This window comes from Schistocerca americana, chromosome X (assembly GCF_021461395.2).
Source record: "Schistocerca americana isolate TAMUIC-IGC-003095 chromosome X, iqSchAmer2.1, whole genome shotgun sequence".
Lineage (NCBI taxonomy): Eukaryota > Metazoa > Arthropoda > Insecta > Orthoptera > Acrididae > Schistocerca > Schistocerca americana.
The window spans coordinates 115912016-115932341 of record NC_060130.1 but is presented as its reverse complement, the minus strand read 5'-3'; the positions used below and the strand labels follow the sequence as shown (position 1 = coordinate 115932341).

The following is a 20326-nucleotide window of genomic DNA, read 5'->3' as shown; positions in this document are numbered from 1 at the left end:
ACATGTACCGTCAAGAGTGATGTTCACCATTTATGGATTAAAGTTAAGTATTCCACAGCTACGTCCTTTTTTGCTAGTCTCATTTCCTTGACCTGTTCCAGACCTCACGCCAGCCTGCGTGAGCTAAAACGCGTGCCTTTCGGCTTCCTCTCATAGTGGGTTGACTTTCTTGCCAATCCACAACAGTTGTGATCCTCTTTACGAGTATCGACACATTAAAGGAATACAGTGAGGTCCTCTCGGTGCACCGGGTTTGAAGAACATGATTCGGAAGTTCGAATTAACTGGCGATGGGGAATTGCCGCTGGGAGAGGCCGACAGCCAGTTGAGCCTCAAATTGTTGAAGAAGTCGCTGTTGCCAAAGCTGAGAATGTTGGACGCAATGTGCAACCCGTTCTAGGCTGTCGTGAACGCAGAAGGTCGCCACATAGAGCAATCTTTGTAACCTGTAACGTACACATGTTACGCCATTAACATACGTTACCTTCTCATGTGGAAATCAAGATGTTTTTTGCATTGCTTTATTCTTTATTTATCTTGCTCATCTCCTTAAAAAGGGTCCCACAAAGTTTCAGTGTACTGCGATCGCTCGTTTTTCACGGAGGCCCACTCTAATAACGAAAATGTGGCTATAATCACCCTGTAAATAGGTTCACTCATTTTACTCAAATTCAAAAGTGCTTCCGCGGTATTTTTTGTTGACTGAGTTCCACAGCCTTTAAAATGTAGAAATGATATTAACACCAGCTTAATATATACGTAATGTAATTTCTACAAAAACGTTCATGTTACCATATTTTCATGTTAAACAGACATACACTGAAGAGCCAAGGAAACTGGTACACCTTTTTAATATCGTGTAGGGCCCCGCGAGGGCGCAGAAGTGCCGCAACACGACGTGGCATGGACTGGACTAATGTCTGAAGTAGTGCTGGAGGGAACTGACACCATGAATCCTGCAGGGTTGTCCATAAATCCGTGAGAGTACGAGGGAGTGGAGATCTCTTCTGAACAGCACGCTGCAAGCCATTCCAATACAGAAGGGAGCTGATAGAAATACAGTGTCAGAGGAACAGAAATGACACTTTAATTCAAAGACAATAATTACACTGAAGTCACCGGGATGTATGAAAGTCCCTTGGATAGGCTCGATAATCTTGATGTCTGGTGAGCTTGGTGGCCAGCGGAAGTGTTTAAACTGAGAGAAGCGTTGCTGGAGCCACTCTGTAGCAATTCTGGACGTGTGGGGTGTCGCATTGTCCTGCTGGAATTGCCCAAGTCCGTCGGAATGCACAATGGACATGAATGGATGCAGGTAATCAGAAAGGATGCTTACGTACGTGCCACCTGTCAGAGTTAAATTTAGGCGTACTGGGGTCCCATAGCATTCCAACTGCACACGCCCTACACCATTACGGAGCCCCCACCAGCTTGAACAGTCCCCTGCTAGCATGCAGGTCCATGAATTCATGAGGTTGTCTCCATATCCGTACACGTCCATCCCCTGGATACAATTTGAAACGAGACTCGTCCGACCAAGCAACATGTTTCCAGTCATCAACAGTCCAATGTCGGTGTTGACGGACCCAGGAGAGGTGTAAAGCTTTGTGCCGTGCAGTCATCAATGGTACACAATTTGGTCTTCAGCTCCGAAAGCCCATATCGATGATGTTTCGTTGAATGGTTCACACGCTGCCACTTGTTGATTGCCGAGCATTCAAATCAGCAGCAGCTTGCGGAAGGGTTGCACTACTGTCACATTTAACGATTCTCTTCAGTTGTCGTTGGTCCCGTTCTTTCAGGATCATTTTGTGGCCGCAGCGTTGTCGCAGATTTGATGTTCTACCGGATTACTGATATTCACGGTACAATCGTGAAATGGTCGTACGGGAAAAATCCCCAATTCATCGCTACCTCGGAGATGGTGTGTCCCATCGCTCGTGCGCCGACTATGACACTACGTTCAAACTTACTTAAATCTCGATAGCTGTAGCAGCAGTAACCGATCTAACAACTACGCCAGACACTTGTGTTATATACGCGTTGCGGCCGCAGCGCCATATTCTGCCTGTTTACATATCTCTGTATTTGAATACGCATGCCTATACCTGTTTATTTTCCCCACCCTCCCCAGGTTAGCCGAGAGTGCTAAAGCGCTGCTTCCTGCACTCGGTTAGGCGCGCCGGCCCCGGATCGAAACCGCGCGGCGGATTAACGACGAGGGTCGGTGTGCCAGCCAGCCTGGATATGGTTTTTAGGCGGTTTTCCACATCCCACTAGGTGAATACTGGGCTGGTCCCCATATCTCGCCTCAGTTACACGACTCAGAGACATTTGAAAAATGTTCGCACTATTTCATGATTTCCACTAGACGCAGACAGCTCAGGTACATTGATACCGTCCTGGTGGCAGGAATGGCATCCAGCCACCCCTTCAAATTAACCTTGCCAAATACGATTGTAGCCACTCCGACTCTGCCAACTGTGGGACAAAGGCGTAAGCAATAGCAAACCCTATACCAGTTTCTTTGGCAGCAGCACTCCGTCTTCAGGCCACGAGTGGCCTACCAGGACCATCCGACCGCCGTTGTCATCCTCGTGGGGTCAGCACACCACTCTCCCGGTCGTTATGATGGTATTCTTGACCGAAGCCGCTACTATTCGGTCGAGTAGCTCCTCAATTGGCATCACGAGGTTGAGTGCACCCCGAAAAAGGCAACAGTGCATGGCGGCCTGGTTGGTCACCATCCAAGTGCTGACCACGCCCGACAGCGCTTAACTTTGGTGATCTCACGGGACCCGGTCATCCACTGCAGCAAGGCCGTTGCCTAGTTTCTTTGGCGCTTCAGTGTATTTATCTAATTCCGTATGGATCATTTGATAATGGCCTAACACATAAACTAGCTGCGAGAAAATAAATTAAAATGCACTGCAGCAACGGATGGGTCATTGTTTTTATCATTCACACAATGAACAGCAGCTGCCAAATCCAGCACTAACAAAATATTATTCAACCGTCCTCTTAGCGTTTGGCTTTTGAACATACGACAAACTCGCGACTGTAAACAGTAAATATGTACTTTTTACAAACATAACTTGGATAAGAGACAAATGTGCTGCCGTTAGTAAAAAAAGGATTATTTTAATGGTGTTTTCACTATAGAATGGGCAAGCCGGAATCCAGAGCAGTGCATAGATTGGGAGACTTTTTATTCGTTTTCGGGCCATTGTTTATGTTCAGTCTTGTATTAGAGGACCTTGATCGTTTGTGTGTACGATATTGTAAACATTGAGCTGAGCCTGCACAGTGCGTGGCAGCCGGCAGTCAGCAGTCACGCTTCATTCGCTCCAACACAAGGTACAATTTGTACCCTGTCCTTTCTTAGCCAACGGCAGAGTCTGTTGTGCACCTCGGACCTCCCGGCAAACGTACTTACAAGTGGAGGCCACGACGTTCGAATGATGGATTTACTTCAAACGACTTACACTTTTAGTAGTTCGTTAGGACAATGTAATGTGCGACTACTAAGGTATACTACATAGGCTATTTCGGGAAAATCGCAAGAGAAGTTTTACGCGTCCATGATGCGCCGACGCGTTGCGACCCTGAGCACGAACTGGAGGCTGTCATGTGGTTAGCGTTCGTAATCTGTGGATCGCTAGGCCAGTCCCGCTCATCTTTTATTATTTACAGTTTTTAACATTACTCATAATCTGTATGTGTGTGTATTAAACCGGGAACCTAGAAACGACGGAGAGGCTTGTTCCTGCTTAGCACTCAGTGGTTCACTACCCCACAACAGGCCCCAGCAATCCACCCACCTCACCGCCGCCCCACACCGAACCCCGGGCTATTGTGCTCTTCAGCCCCCAGTGGAGCCCCCCCCCCCTCTCTCTCTCTCTCTCTCTCTCTCTCTCTCTCTCTCACTGGGAACGTCTCATATCAAACTAGTGTAACCCCAAAGGTATGCGTGAAAGAGTGTGTGGTGTATGGAGAGTATGGTGTACGTGTACGTGGAGACTGTTTGTGCAGCAATCGCCAACATAGTGCAACTGAGGCGGAATAAGGGGAATCAGCCCGCATTCGCCGAACCAGATGGAAAACCGCCTTAAAAACCATCCACAGGCTAGCCGGCACACCGGACCTGGACACTTATCCGCCTTGAGTATTCTTGCTGGGGACCAGCACGCTTTCCACCCTTGGAAGCAGCGACTTAAACCGCGCGGCTAGCCGGGCGGGCTATTACTTATAATACTTCATACATATCACATATGAAAGGGAATATGATGAAAAGACACACGTATTTGCATGAACTTTTATCGAATTTCCAACTTTATGCTTGCTTGTTAAAAATTATCATCACAATAAATATTTTAACTATCGACAAGTAAACGGCCAAATGCGTAACATTTTCCTGAAAAGTATGCCTGTCGTGATTTCCGTGGTTCCTTCTACGTGCAGTGGGGTAAAGTACCGAGAACTGCTTTGCACCGGAACGCTTCGAACTGCAGACAGAGGTTTCAAGGGCGAGGAACGGTCTTGGAGGGCTGATGTCAAACATCGGTAAATATAGGTGTAAATAACACTCAAGATTACAGTGAGTTACAATATGCCAGAATATGAGGGTAATGTACGATTAATAGTCAGATGTGCTTTCGACGTTTCAAGTTACATGATTGTATTTTTCATACAGACACGGAAAACATAAATTGAAGCTGTACCTGCTACATTCAACGAATGCAATTTTCTCGCATGCAAAAGGAATCTTCAGAGTTTCTAAGGAAAAATAAACCACGGTAACATTTTGAAAAATTTCTCTTTTTTCCAACAGTTTCTACATCTACGTAGATATTCCGCAAGCACAGTACGGTGCATGGTGGAGGGTATCCTGTACCACTACTTGTCACTTCCCCTCCTGTTCCGCTCGCAAATAAAGCGAGGGAATAAGGACTGTCTGTATGCCTCCGTATGAGCCCTAATTTCTCGTATCTTATGTTCCTGGTCCTTACACAGAATGTGTGTTGGTGGCAGTATAATCGTCCAGCAAGTCGGCGTCAAATGCCGGTTCTCTAATTTTCTCAATAGCGTTTCTCGAAAAGAAAGTCGCCTTCCCTCCCGAGATTTCCATTTGAGTCCCCGAACCATCTGCGTAACACTTACGTGATGTTCGAACTTACCAATAACAAATCTATCAGCCCGCCTCTGCATTGCTTCTATGTCTTCCTTCAGTCCGACCTGGACCGGATCCCAAACTCTCGAACAGTACTCAAGAGCAGGTCGCACCAGCGTCCTATATGCGGTCACCTTTACAGGTGAACCACTCTTTCCTAAAATTCTCCCAATAAAGTGAAGTCGACCATTCACCTTCCCTACCACAGTTCTCACATGCTCTTCCACCTCACATCGCTTTGCAACGTTACGCCAAGGTATTTAAACGATCTGACTGCGTCAAGTAAAACACTATTACCACTGTATCCGAACATTGCAGGTTTGATCTTTCTACTCATCCACATTAACTTACATATTTCCACTTTTAGGGCTAGCTACCATTCATCACACCAACTGAAAATTTTGTCTAAGTCGTCTTATATCTTCCTACAGTCACCCAACTTCGAATCACCGTACGTCACGGCATCATCAGCAAACAGCCGCAGATTGCTGCCCACCCTGTCCGCTAAATCATTTATGTACATAGAGACCAACAGCGGTACTATCACACTTCCATGTGACACTCCTGACGAAAACCTTGTCTCTGATGAACACTCGCCGATGCGGACAACGTACTGGGTTCCACTATTTAAGAAGTCTTGGATGAACGCAACATTTTCGTAAATATAAAAACTAAACTAAACTCCACCCGAACAGGCCATGAAGGCCCAACGGTACCGATCGGCCGCCGTCTCGTCCTCAACCCACAAGCGTCACCGGATGCGGATATGGAGGAGCATGTGGTCAGCATACCGCTCTCCCGGCCGTATGTCAGTTTCTGAGACCGGAGACGCTACTTTTCAATCGAGTAGCTCCTCGCCTCACAAGGGCTGAGTGCACCCCGCTTGCCAACAGCGCTCAGCAGACCGGGTGGTCACCCATCCAAGTGCTAGCCCAGCCCGACAGCGCTTAACTTCGGTGATCTGACGGGAACCGGTGTTACCACTGCGGCTAGGCCGTTGGCATTTTCGTAAATATCGGTGCCGAAAATCGGCGATGAACGAATGAATGTATTTTAATAACATCTTCACGAAGAGCAATTTATCGTTCGTTGTCAAGTGTGAAGGCGCTCGATTAAGTTTTTAACTTCCCTATAGAAACCGAAGTCGCATAACATTTGTAGTAATAATAAAAATTAGGAACCAGGCAAATAACGTTCGAAATTCAATAAAAATTAATGCAAATACGTATGTCCTTCCATTATATTACCTTTCAAGTGTAATATGTACTAAATAATATGACTAGTGTTGAAAAAAAGAAATAAAAAAAAAGACAGATTAGCGGGACTAGATATAGGCCTCCACCGACTACGGAGCTTTAACGCTAACCGCAGGACCGCCACCGGTTCGTGTTTAGTCGTAACGCACCGATTCATCAAAGACGCTTAAGACTTCTCTTGCGATTTTCTTGAAATCGCCGAGGTAGTACTCCTTACCTCTTAAACATTATGGTGTCACAATGGACTATTAAAATCGCAGAAACTTTGAAGTAAATCCATGATCCGAACGTCTTAGCCTCCCCTTGTGAATGCGTACGGCTCTTGGTTCGCAACCTGTCAGCTGTTCCTCTGATCTGTTTGGGAGAACAGCCCGAAGCCTGCCAACGGTGGCCAATGAAGCTTGTAGCTGTACAGAGGCCATTTCCTCTGTCCGAACATAACAAGCACAGTCCATATCCATTTCCTACCGTGCGGAAGTACTACTAACACAGGCAGTTACAGACTGAGAAACCTTGTGAAGCCCAACTCGCTCTGCTCTTCAACGATACCCAGAAGCACTACATGCCGGCGCCTAGGCTCATGCCGTGTTCTTTGGCTTCCAGAAGATGTTCCAAAGAGTTCCGAAATGTCACCTTTTGAGCGAAAAATGCAAGTACAGAGTATTAGCTCAATTTTCTAATTAGATGGAGTTCCTGGCATAAAGAACACATCTCATTCTTACCAGGAAGGAATCTTAAGAGCCAAGGGAGGGTTATAGGACCATTATTTTGGACGATATACAGTTCGTCCAACAATAGACTTCCTGATTTTATGAAAACAAAGAGTGTCAGAAGAATGAACAAACTAAGTTTATTACGAAAGCTGTAAGAATTTTATACAGGAGTTTCAAAATACATTAGTGTGCAAAACTTAAGGATGGAAGTAACTTTCGCGTGATGCGTCACTGCCTGGTTCAAAAAGCTGAGATGGCTCTGAGCTCTATGGGACTTAACATCTGAGGTCATCAGTCCCCTAGAACTTAGAAATACTTAAACCTAACTAACCTAAGGTCATCACACACATCCATGCCGGAGGAAGGATTCGAACCTTCGACCGTTGAAGTCACTGCCTGGTAACAGAGCTCAATGAAACTTAGACCGGAGATAGAAAGAACTGCAATGAGACGAACAGAAGTGACACTTTTATTCAAGGACAATAACTACGCTGAAGTCAGAAGTCATCGGGATTCGTGACGGTACCGTGGACGTTACAAATGGCAGAACATGCTTCCTAAAGGGGTTTGTGATCACCACGTATCACCATGCTCTGCTACGTGCTCTCATGCTGGTCGCAAGGCTGCTAAAGAGTTCTCGTTGCAGTGCATTCCATTCTTCCACCACCAGAACGGTTGACAACTGCTGGTTGGCCGTCGGTGCAGGTCACATACCTCACACAAATCAAAGTAAATCATCTCAATGATTCCTATGATAGCCCTTCAGAGCATATGACGGCGGTACAAGTCTTCGGGCACCTACTGGACACCAAAATACTACACTGGTGTCCAAATGTAAAGCAACAGACCGAAATTTTGCAAGGTTGTGTTTATTTTGCAACAAAACAGTATAATCAGGTGATAGTAAAGAAGAAACCATATAAAGAACACAGAACGTAAACTACTGCAACATGCATAACGGTAGACAAAAATGTTCTTCGTTTTTTTCTAACTTAACGGATTTACCCACACATTCCTACAATGGTTAATATGCTCAGTATGGGATGTGACCACCTCTGGCAGCAATACAGGCCTGACAAACGACGGGGCATGCTGTGAATGATGCCATCAATATCATGCTGAGGCAATAAGCCCATTCTTCCTGTAGCGCTGCTAGCAAATCTTGAAGAGTGGTTGGTGGATGCCGACGTGATGCAATCAGTGTCCCTAGTGCATCCCGGACTTGCTCTATGGGATTCAAATTGGGAGAGCGAGCAGGTCACGCTTTGTGTGCAATATCTCTCGTTTCCAAGAAAATATCAAACACGCGTGCTCTATGAGGTCGAGCCAATAAGATGTCTGGGCCCACAGCACCTCGTAACAACAGGACATGAGGTCCCAAGATCTCGTCACGATACCTGGCAGCAGTTAAATCTTGCCGATTTAACCGTACAGTTTCATGAAGAGGTATTCGAGTGGTCAACGTGATCCCTGCCCACACCATTAGGGATCATACACGGTATCAGTCTCTTTCCACAATGTTTAGGTCCCGGAATCGTGTTCTACGTTCCCTCCAAATGCGAATCCATAGGGAATCACTGTCCACACCAAATCGGGACTCATCTGTGAAAAGAACATTGGTCCACTGTTCGACGGTCCAGGCAGCATGTCGATGGCTCCACTCTAGACGTTCCCTTCCGTGGATACGCTCGCATTCGGGAGGACGACGGTTCAATCCCGTCTCCGGCCATCCTGATTTAGGTTTTCCGTGATTTCCCTAAATCGTTTCAGGCAAATGCCGGGATGGTTCCTTTGAAAGGGCACGGCCGATTTCCTTCCCAATCCTTCCCTAACCCGAGCTTGCGCTCCGTGTCTAATGACCTCGTTGTCGACGGGACGTTAAACACTAACCACCACCACCGTGGATACGCGTCATAGGTACACACGCAACAGGTCTCCGACAATAAAGGCCACTCTGCTGAAGCCTCGATCTCTATAAACTGTCGCCTCATGCGAGAAACAACAGGACGATTCACATTAAGCCACTGGGCCACATTAGTTTGCGACTGTCCTGCTTCAAATCTTCCCATGGCCCTCCATCGCAGAGAGTCTAGTAGGAGTCTTCTCTATGCCATACTGCACCGTCTGTGACTGTGTATACAGTGACCGTCGATGTGGGACTACCCAGAAAACACTATCACGTTTGATAGGTGCTCTCTTGTCATTGTTGGCGTGGTGGTCCGTTGACAAGAGTGCCATCTTCCGTGCAATACACGATCGTACAGACATCCATGACAGTTCGTATGATTATATTGTGAATGAGACTCAGGACGGGGAAATAATGATTTGTTGCTTTAATTTTGGACACCGGTGTATATTCAGATGGACCCAAGAAGGAAAATGGCACTAGATGTGTTGTGTATAACTTTGTACACAACGGGACAGCGAGGTGGGCTAAAGAGAGGAGCGCCAACTGTCGCTGTAGGAAAACTGGATAGGAACAGAAAAAATTTGTGAACAAGTAAACTTGCATTTCTTCAAGTGAACGAAGACTCCTTAGAAATAATGCAGCAAGAAACAGTCCAGCTATCACAATGTCAATTACGATGAGGCTCGCTGCATTAAAGACGAACCATGGTGTCGTAGCGATGAGGCTGCCAGCCGTCCTGTAGCGTGGCGGCAGAGGTCGTTTGAAGCCCTGAGCCGCTGTAGGCATGGCACAGCGGGCGCGCACCACTGGCTCCGTCAGATTCTGAGCGACTGCTATCGGCCTCTGACGGAAACCTGCTATTCCGTTACCAACTGTGACACCCATGAGGTTGTACTGACAGGATGTGCAGTCATAGACTAGACAACACAAGCTTGGGGAAGTTATAAATTAGCTGTATAAATGTCTATTACGGCGGCAGAGCTAGAAGCCATTTTAGAAGCAATCGAGTACGCATAAAACTACATTTAAGGCAAAATCATTACCTTGACTGACTCTCGAGCAGAAGTTATGATCTTGAAAAACCGTTTTACACAGCGACACGGCAACCCAGGCGTTTGACATTATATAGAAAGTCAGTGGCTGAAAAATCGGCAAAAGGAAATCACATTAATCTGTGCGATTGCAGTCTTTCTCGGCGTATTCCACTGATAAATTCTTCTCGGGTCATCAGCTGAGTGGTGGCGTCGCCTTGTCGCAACATTTCAATGGGTTTTGTACCCATCATCTTTCCCAGAAACTCATTGAAACGTTGCGACAAGACGACGCCACCATTCGGCTGATAACCCGAGTAGAATTCATCACATTAATCTGGATGAAAGGTCACAGCGGCATCCGTTGTCTAAACAATGCGCAGCTTTAGGAATGCCATGTTATCCAAATGTACCACACACAGGTTACATACAACGATTTGAAAGGACGATGCGAAACAGTTGGTACTAGGGATGGAGCAGAAGAACCAATGACGAAAGGAAACATTATGGAGCGATACACGCTGTGAGCTCATGAATATGAAGCACACGTTGTCAAGAGGATTTTATATGACCATTGCACACACCAAATTCAATCAAAGTCGCTTGAAAAAACATTTCCATCGCCTGGAACTGATCGACAACCCTCTTCATACTGGTGGAGAAAAGGATAACACGTACCCTATAATAGTAGGATGTACCGAAAAGGCAGACAGGATAGATAGGGCACTAAATGAGCTGTCTGCTATGGGTTACAAACGCCACCACTGCGTTACTATTCTTTTCGAAACAACAGACGTTACGGTGTGTAAACTCATCAGCTAAAACATTGTAACCTCCGATCTACTATCCATATAAACCCATCCAGGCGATCACAGCATCACCTATATTGGCGACAGTAGCATCGTTCGGCAGTCAGCGTCAAATACCGGTTCTCTAAATTTTCTCAATAGTGTTTCTCGAAAAGAAAGTCGCCTTCCCTCCAGAGATTCCCATTTGAGTTCCCGAACCATCTCCGTAACACCTACGTGATATTCGAACCTACCAATAACAAATCTAGCAGCCCGACTCTGCAGTGCTCCTATGTCTTCCTTCAATCCGACATGGTACGGATCCCAAACACTCAACCAGTACTCAAGAATAGGTCGTGCCAGCGTCCAATATGCGGTCTCCTTTACAGGTGAACCACTCTTTCCTAAAATTCTCCCAATAAAGTGAAGTCGACCATATGTCTTCCCTACAACAGTTCTCACATACTCTTCCACCTCATATCGCTTTGCAACGTTACGCCAAGATATTTAAACGACCTTACTGTGTCGAGTAGGACTCTAGTACCACTGCATCCGAACATTGCAGGTTTGATCTTTCTACTCATCCGCATTATCTTACATATTTCCACTTTTAGGGTTAGCTGCCATTCACATCAACTGAAAATTTTGTCTAACTCGTCTTGTATCTTCCTACAGTCACCCAACTTCGAACCACCGTACGTCACGGCATCGTCAGCAAAAAATCGCAGATTGTTGCCCACCCTGTCCGCTAAATCATTACCTGGAGGACGGCTCCTTGTTACACAGTGCATCGGAAGACAAATCGTACGCGTAAAGTGTAATTCTAAAAACTTTTATGTTAAAAACAATACACCTTCGTTCCAACAACTTAAAATTAAATTTCTGTACGAAGTTGTGCTGAAAAGTAATGCCTCCGAATTTTTTATGTGAATACCCTTAAAGCGTTTTAAACAAACCAGACTTTATTAACATTCTATATCTTTATTCTTCATGTCTACATATTTATTTTTCAACATAGTCACACTGGTGACGAACATATTCTATGTAAAGCATGTTACTTACAATACTGTTAAAAAAAAGCGATCATGCGTATCAGATCGGCAACTACTGGACCTGATATCACAGTCTAAATGATGAAGCTTAATATTAACCCACTACTTCCCACTATAACGCATATCGTCAACCGTTCCTTAACCATAGATGTTTTCCCTGAGACCTGGAAACAGGGACCAGTTATGTCACTACCTGGAAAGGACGTTTCACAGCACCCTATAATTACCGACCTATTTACATTCTTCCTACACTGTCCAATGCCTTAGAATATGTAGTCCACGACCAGATAACTACAAAATACCTACTAGACGAATACCAATCAGGTTTCCGTAAATATTACACCACATCTCTCTTCTCTTCTGTAGTGGTCAATCCAGGGATTGGTTTGCAACAGCTACAATGGCTGCTTGTCTCCATTCTGTGCGTCTTTCAGCTTTTCATTTCTTCATAGGTCTTACATCCCACATCTTTCACGATTTGATCCATGTACCTCAGCCGTGGTCTTCCTCTTGGTCTTTTTCCCTCGACATACCCCTCTATGATTGTGTTCAGGAGTCCTTTATGTCTTAATAGATGGCCTGTAAATTGCACTCTTCTTTTAACAATGAAACTCAAGAAGCTTCTCTTCTCACCTGCTCTTTCCAGAACCACTTCGTTTGTGACCTTGTCGATACTTTTTATTTTGAGCATGCGTCTATAGCACCACATTTCAAAAGAATTTAGCTTCTGGTCTTCCACTGTCCTGAGAGTCCATGTTTCACACCCATAGCATGCCACACTCCACGCATATAATTTCAAAAATCTTTTCCTGATTTCAAGGCTGATGCTCTTAGATGTTAAGATGATTTTCTTCTTGTTAAAACCAGCCTTTGCTTGAGGAATTCTGCTTCTCACCACATCTACCTTAATAAAACTAATAGATTACCTGAAGATTGTCATGGTTGCACAAGAGGCGACTATCATCGATATCACAGACGTTAACGATGTCTCGCCTCAGTCCGCAACGACGAATGGGAGACGCTGCTGAAGACAACGACTCTCTCTCAACACAACAGCATCCTAGCTCAGATGTCAATATAGAACCGAACATGGAAGTGCTCATCCCACTACATGACCTCAACTGATGCTGTTTGCACCATCAGTTAGGATTAAAGAGTTATTCAAGTCTCAGATGGAAATGTACTTTTGCAAATATTTAGCATTGTACTCCGAGAGGAGAATTCGTTAATTAGTGCATGAAGTGATGCTTTAATAGTCAGTGACAGTTGAAAATTATCGAGCACTCCTGTGTGTATCAAGTTAGATATATCTTTTTATTCAATCATGTTATAAAGTGAAATAACATTCCATGTGTTGTAGTTCGTCGAGCCCTCACCCAAGGCAATCAAAGAATTCCACAGTTATAGCCAGATAATTGCAGTTTCGTTTGGTGATAATCAGTTCTGCCCTACTTCAAATACCACATTTACGCTGATAACCTCCAGTTTTATCTGAGTGCAAAACAAATAAATCTGAAAACAGGAATCGGGATCTATGTACCGACCTGTGTGCACTATCAAAATGGGCACAGAATGTAGCGTTAAAGCTCAACCCATCCAAAACCCAAGCAGTACTGGTTGGTCATTCTAAGTTCATTAAATATCAACTTTTCGCGCTCAGAAAAAAGTCTAGGAGTAATAATAGATGAAAATATAAATTGGACTGAGTACATAACTGCAGTGTACATGAAGGCATCAGCATCTGTGCATGTCCTACAAAAATTTAAAAAGCCCTTCCCTCTTGACCTGAAGAAGAAACTTGTACAAACACTTACACTTCCAATTATTGATGGCGGCGATGTTATCCTCCAAGGTCTCTCACAGTAAAGCTCACGGCGCCTGGATCTGGTTATGAATGATTCTGTTCGTTATATATGTGATGTTCTACTGTCTGATTGTGTTTAACCGTCATTTACACAGCTGTCATGGCTGTGTGCAAACAAGTACAGTAATTTCCATGCCTTCCTCCTTCTCTACTGTCTTATCAGCGTACACTGTCCCTCATATCACTCCTAAACCTTAATGCTCTTGTCTGAACAACATGGAGAAACACCCATTTCCATCAGAGCAGAATCCTTTCTGTCTCACTCCATCGTTCGGCCAGTTTCTCGAAGTCCTTCTCAGTAGCAGCAAACCGTCTGTGGAATTACCTCCTGCATTATATTACAAATCTAAATAACACTTCCAGCTTCAGAAGACAGTTAATGACATATCTAATGAAGCAACAATAATGACTGCCATTGTCCCTGCACGCACTCGTTTCCCCTGTGCATTCTTCTTTCCAACCAGGTCTTGCCCATTTCCCTGTTCTTTTACCTGGTGCAGTCTCCTTAAATTTCCTCCCCCCTGAATTCGTTATATCAGAAAACATGTTTTGTACGCCTGTGAATTATTTTTATATCTGCGCTTATTATTATTATTATTAGTCGCAGCACCAGCAGCTGGGAGTACTGGCAGTATTAACTTAATTAGTTCATAGTCAGTTTTTACTCACATTGTGTCAACAGACACTCAGATCATTTTAATACCATTCGTCACATTAAAATTATTTCTCAGGTAACTACTATGTAAAATAGGTGCTACATGTATGAAACACTGGTCCGATGTTAAAGAGAGTCCGATGGCCTTAGTCATACCAGGTTAATTATGCAAATAAATTAAATAAATAGTACTCTCAGCTACCTTCCGTACTGTACTGTAGTGTCACATTTACGAGTGGAGTCTCTATTTTGGTTTTGATTATCTTTGAGCAGAATGCCAGCAACATTGGTGACATACCTTCTATTTTTCACTTCAGTTTGTTCATTGATAAATTTATCTGGCTAACTTTTTAAATGGCTAAAAATTTTGATTTCTCCCAGAACACCCACTTTCTTTCATTTCTTTCTCTGGTGAAGGATTTCGAATCTGTCGAAAATGTTTCGGGATGTGTGTGTTGTGTGTTTGATGCATAGCAAATGCACATGGATTATTTTCGTTGATTTCGCGTGTTCTTTGAATGTGATCTGAAAATTACTACCGGTTTGTCCAATGTATATCATAACATTTAATTTTATATATTCCGGATTTATGTAATGGTTCCGTTATGCGAGTGGCACGTCCTACAATATCTTTAATATTGTTTTATGGTGCGAAATCCATTGCTTAAAAGTTATGGCAGTTTTGTTTCAAATCTAACTAAAATATGAGAGAACTGCAAAATCAGTCTTTCGTTTAATCATTTATATTTCTAAGTTAACGTCATTGGTTGCAGAATCTGTCCACTTATTAATTTTTGCTTGTACATTTCTTCAATTATTTTTGGATCAAAATCTTTCGCTTTGGATAAATTTCGAAGGAATGTTATTTCTTTGTTAATTTCGCCTTCATCCAGTTGAAAATTTATCGTTATGCACAACATTACATGGAAGTACGATTTTTTGTGCATTGCTGGGTGGCATAATCTATTTCTGATTAATGTATCTGTTGTTGTTGCTTACCGAGAAATTTGAGTTTTTGCACTGAATCCTTGTCCTTTACTGATATATCTAAAAAGTTATTAGTGGTATCTGCTTCTACTACGCTGGCGATTTTCATCGTGTCATGCATAATATTTAGGTGTGCATGCATATTAGCAATATTAGCAATGTTTTCCTCTGTACCGTTCAACAGAAATACTGTGTCATCGGCATGGTTCAATTGGCTCTGAGCACTATGGGACTTAACTTCTAAGGTCATTAGTCCCCTAGAACTTAGAACTACTTAAACCTAACTAACCTAAGGACATCACACACATCCATGCTCGAGGCAGGATTCGAACCTGCGACCGTAGTGGTCGCGCGGTTCCCGACTGTAGCGCCTTTAACCGCTTGGCCACCCCGGCCGGCATCGGCATGGTGTTTATAGTAAATAACTTCTTTAGTTGCCTGTTGAAATTTTGCAAAAAATTATTTCAATGTGGGTAATAAATATGTCAGCCAAGGTTCTTGCCATTTTAATTATCTTTAATTCCCTCTGGGAAAGGAGAGAGGCCTCACAGAAATCTGTTCATTTGAACCTATAGTGAACAGAAGAAATTGTAGCATATACTAAACAACCAGTCATTACTCAGGATGGTATGTTGCCTACTCGTTTAATAAAAACTGTCAATAACAGCGCTTCTATAGCTTCCTGCACTTTTTCCGTGAGACTGACTTGCATACCATGAAAATAGAGGACCTTCAACGGTGGTGGGCTATACACCGAACATTGTCCCCACCAAAACTTGACGCAGAAAATCTGATATACAGAGGATGTAGGCACTGAGATCCACTCGCACGGCTGTGCGTGGAATCTTTCCGGTTTGGCCACCGTCAAATTGTCTGAAAGAGCACAGCTTCCCCTCGCTAGACTAGAGTTAATCCAAAATTACTTTTATTTTGTTTTTTGGCCTTCAGTAAAGCGTTCTAATGCTTGCTTACTCATAAAATTCTTGTGATACGTTAAGGAGATACAAAGTACGTTTGTGAACACAGAAGTTTTAAGGAGCACCTAAGAAGGGGTAAGGGAGTACACCTGGTCTTTTCCCTCCAGAAGAATCGTCTCAAGGCGAACTCGCATCCTGCCCTACCAGAGAGACACTCAGACAGATATACCAATCAGTTCAGTATCAGTTTAAAGAAAGACAGATCATGTAATGCATATTGACCAGTAGCTCATGTATCCAGAGACATTTATTGTGAAATTTCAAAACTATTTCGTCATTCACAGCGAAACTGTCATGAGTTGGTCTCCCTAACCCTACTCATTAGCTCAGACACTGGGTACACTCTTGCATGGTTTACATGGGAACACACATATTACAGCAGTATATAGAACTATAGTAAAACTATGGTTGCAACGATCACATCACTAACGGACACTTGATAATGTGCAAAACAAAATTTTGGCGTTGCAAACCATTACGTTGTCCCCCATAAGCGACGATACAACACAACGCAAAAATTATTCTTAATGTAGCAACAATTTAATAATCCAATATCTGAAACGTGTATGTAAGCGACATTGTTTTTCCAGATTATTGCTTTCCTTATTACGTTAAATGCCGATTCTATATTTTAACAAAATCAGCATTCCTCTACCAATATTAAATGGTTTAACTATTAGCGAGAACCAAATTACAGATAATTAAATCATTAGTAGGTGTACAGGTTACACTAATTCCCATTATCGCTTACGAAAATTTAGAGCAACAGCTTGTTTCATGGAATCGGTCGAATGACTGGAACACAACTTTTAGAACGAGGAAAAGCATAAGGAAAATGAATTACATCTCGTCAACCACGAGGTCATCAAGGGCGGAGCACTAACAGAAGGATACCGAAGGAAATCGAGCTATCCAATTTAAAGGAATCATCCCGGCATTTGCCTTAGTCGATTTAGGAAAAGCAGGGGACACACACATCTGAATGGTCGGGCGAGCATCTGAACCCTGCTCTTTCGGCCAGTGTGTTACCTCTCGTCACCTCGCTCCACCACACGATAAAATTGTGTAGCGTCGGATTTGTCACGTCGTCGTTGTTGCCGTGACTACGCCCTAAGGGTCTGTCTATTACTTTGATGAGCATCCAGAAAGTAGCCAAAAACTTGATACTCTTAATTTGCTTGTGCAGATTTAGTTCGCCTGGACTGACACGTAAAGCCATTCTCTCCACCTTAAAATGGGAAAGGAAATAACAATAAATTTTTAAAAAAATGATTCAAATGGCTCTGAGCACTGTGCGACTTAACTTCTGAGGTCATCAGTCGCCTAGAACTTAGAACTAATTAAACCTAACTAACCTAAGGACGTCACACACATCCATTCCCGAGGCAGGATTCGAACCTGCGACCGTAGCGGTCGCTCGGCTCCAGACTGCAGCGCCTAGAACCGCACGGCCACTCCGGCCGGCTAATAAATTAAAAGTTCACTCTCTTCACTACTAATAGATTCAAAAAAATTGTTTCACACGCACATTAATTTTTGCTTCCCGAATCAGAACTTGGCACATTTGAGGGCCTAAATCCCCTCAAATTTCCCTTCCTTGTTAATTACTATTCAAAAATTAATAGGTCTAATAGTTCAAAGTACTGGTTTTTTGGTCGCCTAACTATGGTAAATTTCTGCTCCACTGCCCACGCAGATTTAGAATAGGACGGGCGGCGCACAAACCATTTTAGACTGAAACGAAACAGGCATTTCAACTGCGGCAGCTCACGCGAAAGTTCAGTTCTAGCAGTTCTCTGAACGCACGATCTTCAAGTTTCTTGATGTGACTCAAAGGTGTCCGTACATAGCTGTCCAATGGCTCGCATTCCCGGTTACAGATTAAAACACAATGCACTCTACTAAGTTTTTCTGTTTTTTAATTCTATGAACACATTACAAAATTCAAACAATATTTCATTTGTGGTTTATATAGTAGTGCAACAGTTTGTCTGCCACGAATATACACAGATGGCGCACTCCGTTTGATCTAGGGGTTGGGTAGATAGAGAAGTCCCTCTCTCCCACTAACTCGCCACTGTTACTGTGCAGCAAAAGGAATTGCTTCCCCACAATTAGTGGTCATCTACAGATATGTTCTCGGAGTAGTCTGAGTTTGAAGAAATTTTGGAAAGCTGTGAGGTGCATCAAAATTTGCTTTGGATTTCAAGCTAAAGTCTGTATGAAAAAGACACTTTGGAAGAAACTTCATTGTTTATTGTGATTAAATTTAGCTGGCGTCAACGTTGTGTATATACTGGAGTATATAAAAACTTATGACCAAAGACATGGAACTTTTTTCTGTATTAGCGTTCCAGTGAAATTAACTATCAAAAGAAAGGGAGATTAATGTTTAACATCTCATCGACAACGAGGTTATTTGAGCTGGAGCTCAAACTTCGATTATAGCCTGTCGTCGCAATATTTTGAGGGAAATCCATCCTTTTAAGAGGAAAAATCGCGGTATTCGCCTTAACCGACTTAAAAAAAAATGGAATACCTGAACCATGTAATACCAAATCCTGGATGGTCAGTGTCGCAACAACGGCACAACCTCCCCTAGTATATAACATGATGTGTAGGCTGAACGTAGTAGAAGTCTCAACTAGCTAGGGCATAACCACCTATGGCAAGCTAACATACATCAACCTGCGACAACATCGGCAAACCCCTGCCTAACAGCAACGTTGACTGGATATGCCAGCTGCTATTAAAGCCAAATAACAGGCTACGGCAGGGAAACCGACAAGTTCACACACTGACGCACAAACAAACCGCAACCGCCATTACCCTACACTGTGACTCTGACATATGACCTAACGGACACAAAACGATGATGAACCAAACTGTTACAGGTATGCTAACGCAGACCGAGAAATCAACACTGGCACCCAGTGGCAGCCGCCGAGTAACACCACCGACAACGACAAAGGTATCGACTTGCATAATACCCACTACTAACAAAGCCTACTCTTGCACGACCTGTTGCAGGCATTAAGAAAGCCGCTACTGCTCTTACAACCCGACCCAACTATCGCAGAGGTTTTTTCCCCTTGGCTCTTGCCTTGGCACTTTTTTCCCCTCTGTCCTTCAAACCGCTATCCTTCGTTCAGCTTTCGACCCAATCTATTTCCAGATGAGCACGTATTAATGGTTAACCTTAACCGGAAATATGCAAACATCGCAGTACCCACATCCTTCGAGACCTCACTTTATTGAAAACTAACCATCACGCAGTGATGGCAGTAGACCTCTTCTGTTGGCCATCACGCCGGTGTGGGCGTAGAGGGGCTCCACCTCTTTAAAAGAAATGAAGGTAGTATGGTGGGAGCTTCCACCGACTTTTAGATTCATTCGCAGAAATATTGGAAAATATAAGTTAGAAAGTGTGTGTCCATTTATGCAGTAATAACGGGAGTAGTTTTAGACCATTTTTCAATAAACTGTGAGAATAGCAGTTCAGAAGTAGTGGTGAAAGAACACAATATGCGGAACTTTTCAAAAAGCTTTTGCTGAAAACTGCTTGTAACAGATAGTTCATGAAGTTGCCGATAGTAGAAACACATCACATACATTTGGGACGAATGAGTTGGGATCTTCAAGTAAAGAATAAGACCACTGACCACGAGATAGTTATAGAATCGATGGTGACTAAATTGCAAAGAGTTTCGACACAATAGGTCTGTGGAAAATGTTTCGCTCACTAATTGGTCATGACCTTAATGAAGCAACTAACCTACCACTCGCCTGAGATGATTTAGGGAAAAACCGAAATCAGGGTGCTCAGAAGTCTACGAAATAGGACCAGGGAGGAACTGGACCATATCCAATCGAAAGGAATCATTCCAGAATTTCCTTGGTCAATTTGGAATCAGCGGGAAGACA

At 43.6% G+C, this 20326-nt stretch overlaps 1 protein-coding gene and 1 pseudogene across 1 annotated transcript in view; both read right to left on the bottom strand.

The window, feature by feature from the left end:
- The window catches only part of LOC124554834, a 1124719-nt gene that overhangs the window by 981752 nt on the left and 122641 nt on the right, over positions 1-20326 (bottom strand). The gene's annotated exons all lie outside the window — the stretch shown is intronic.
- LOC124557037 lies at positions 6055-6172 on the bottom strand (annotated as a pseudogene).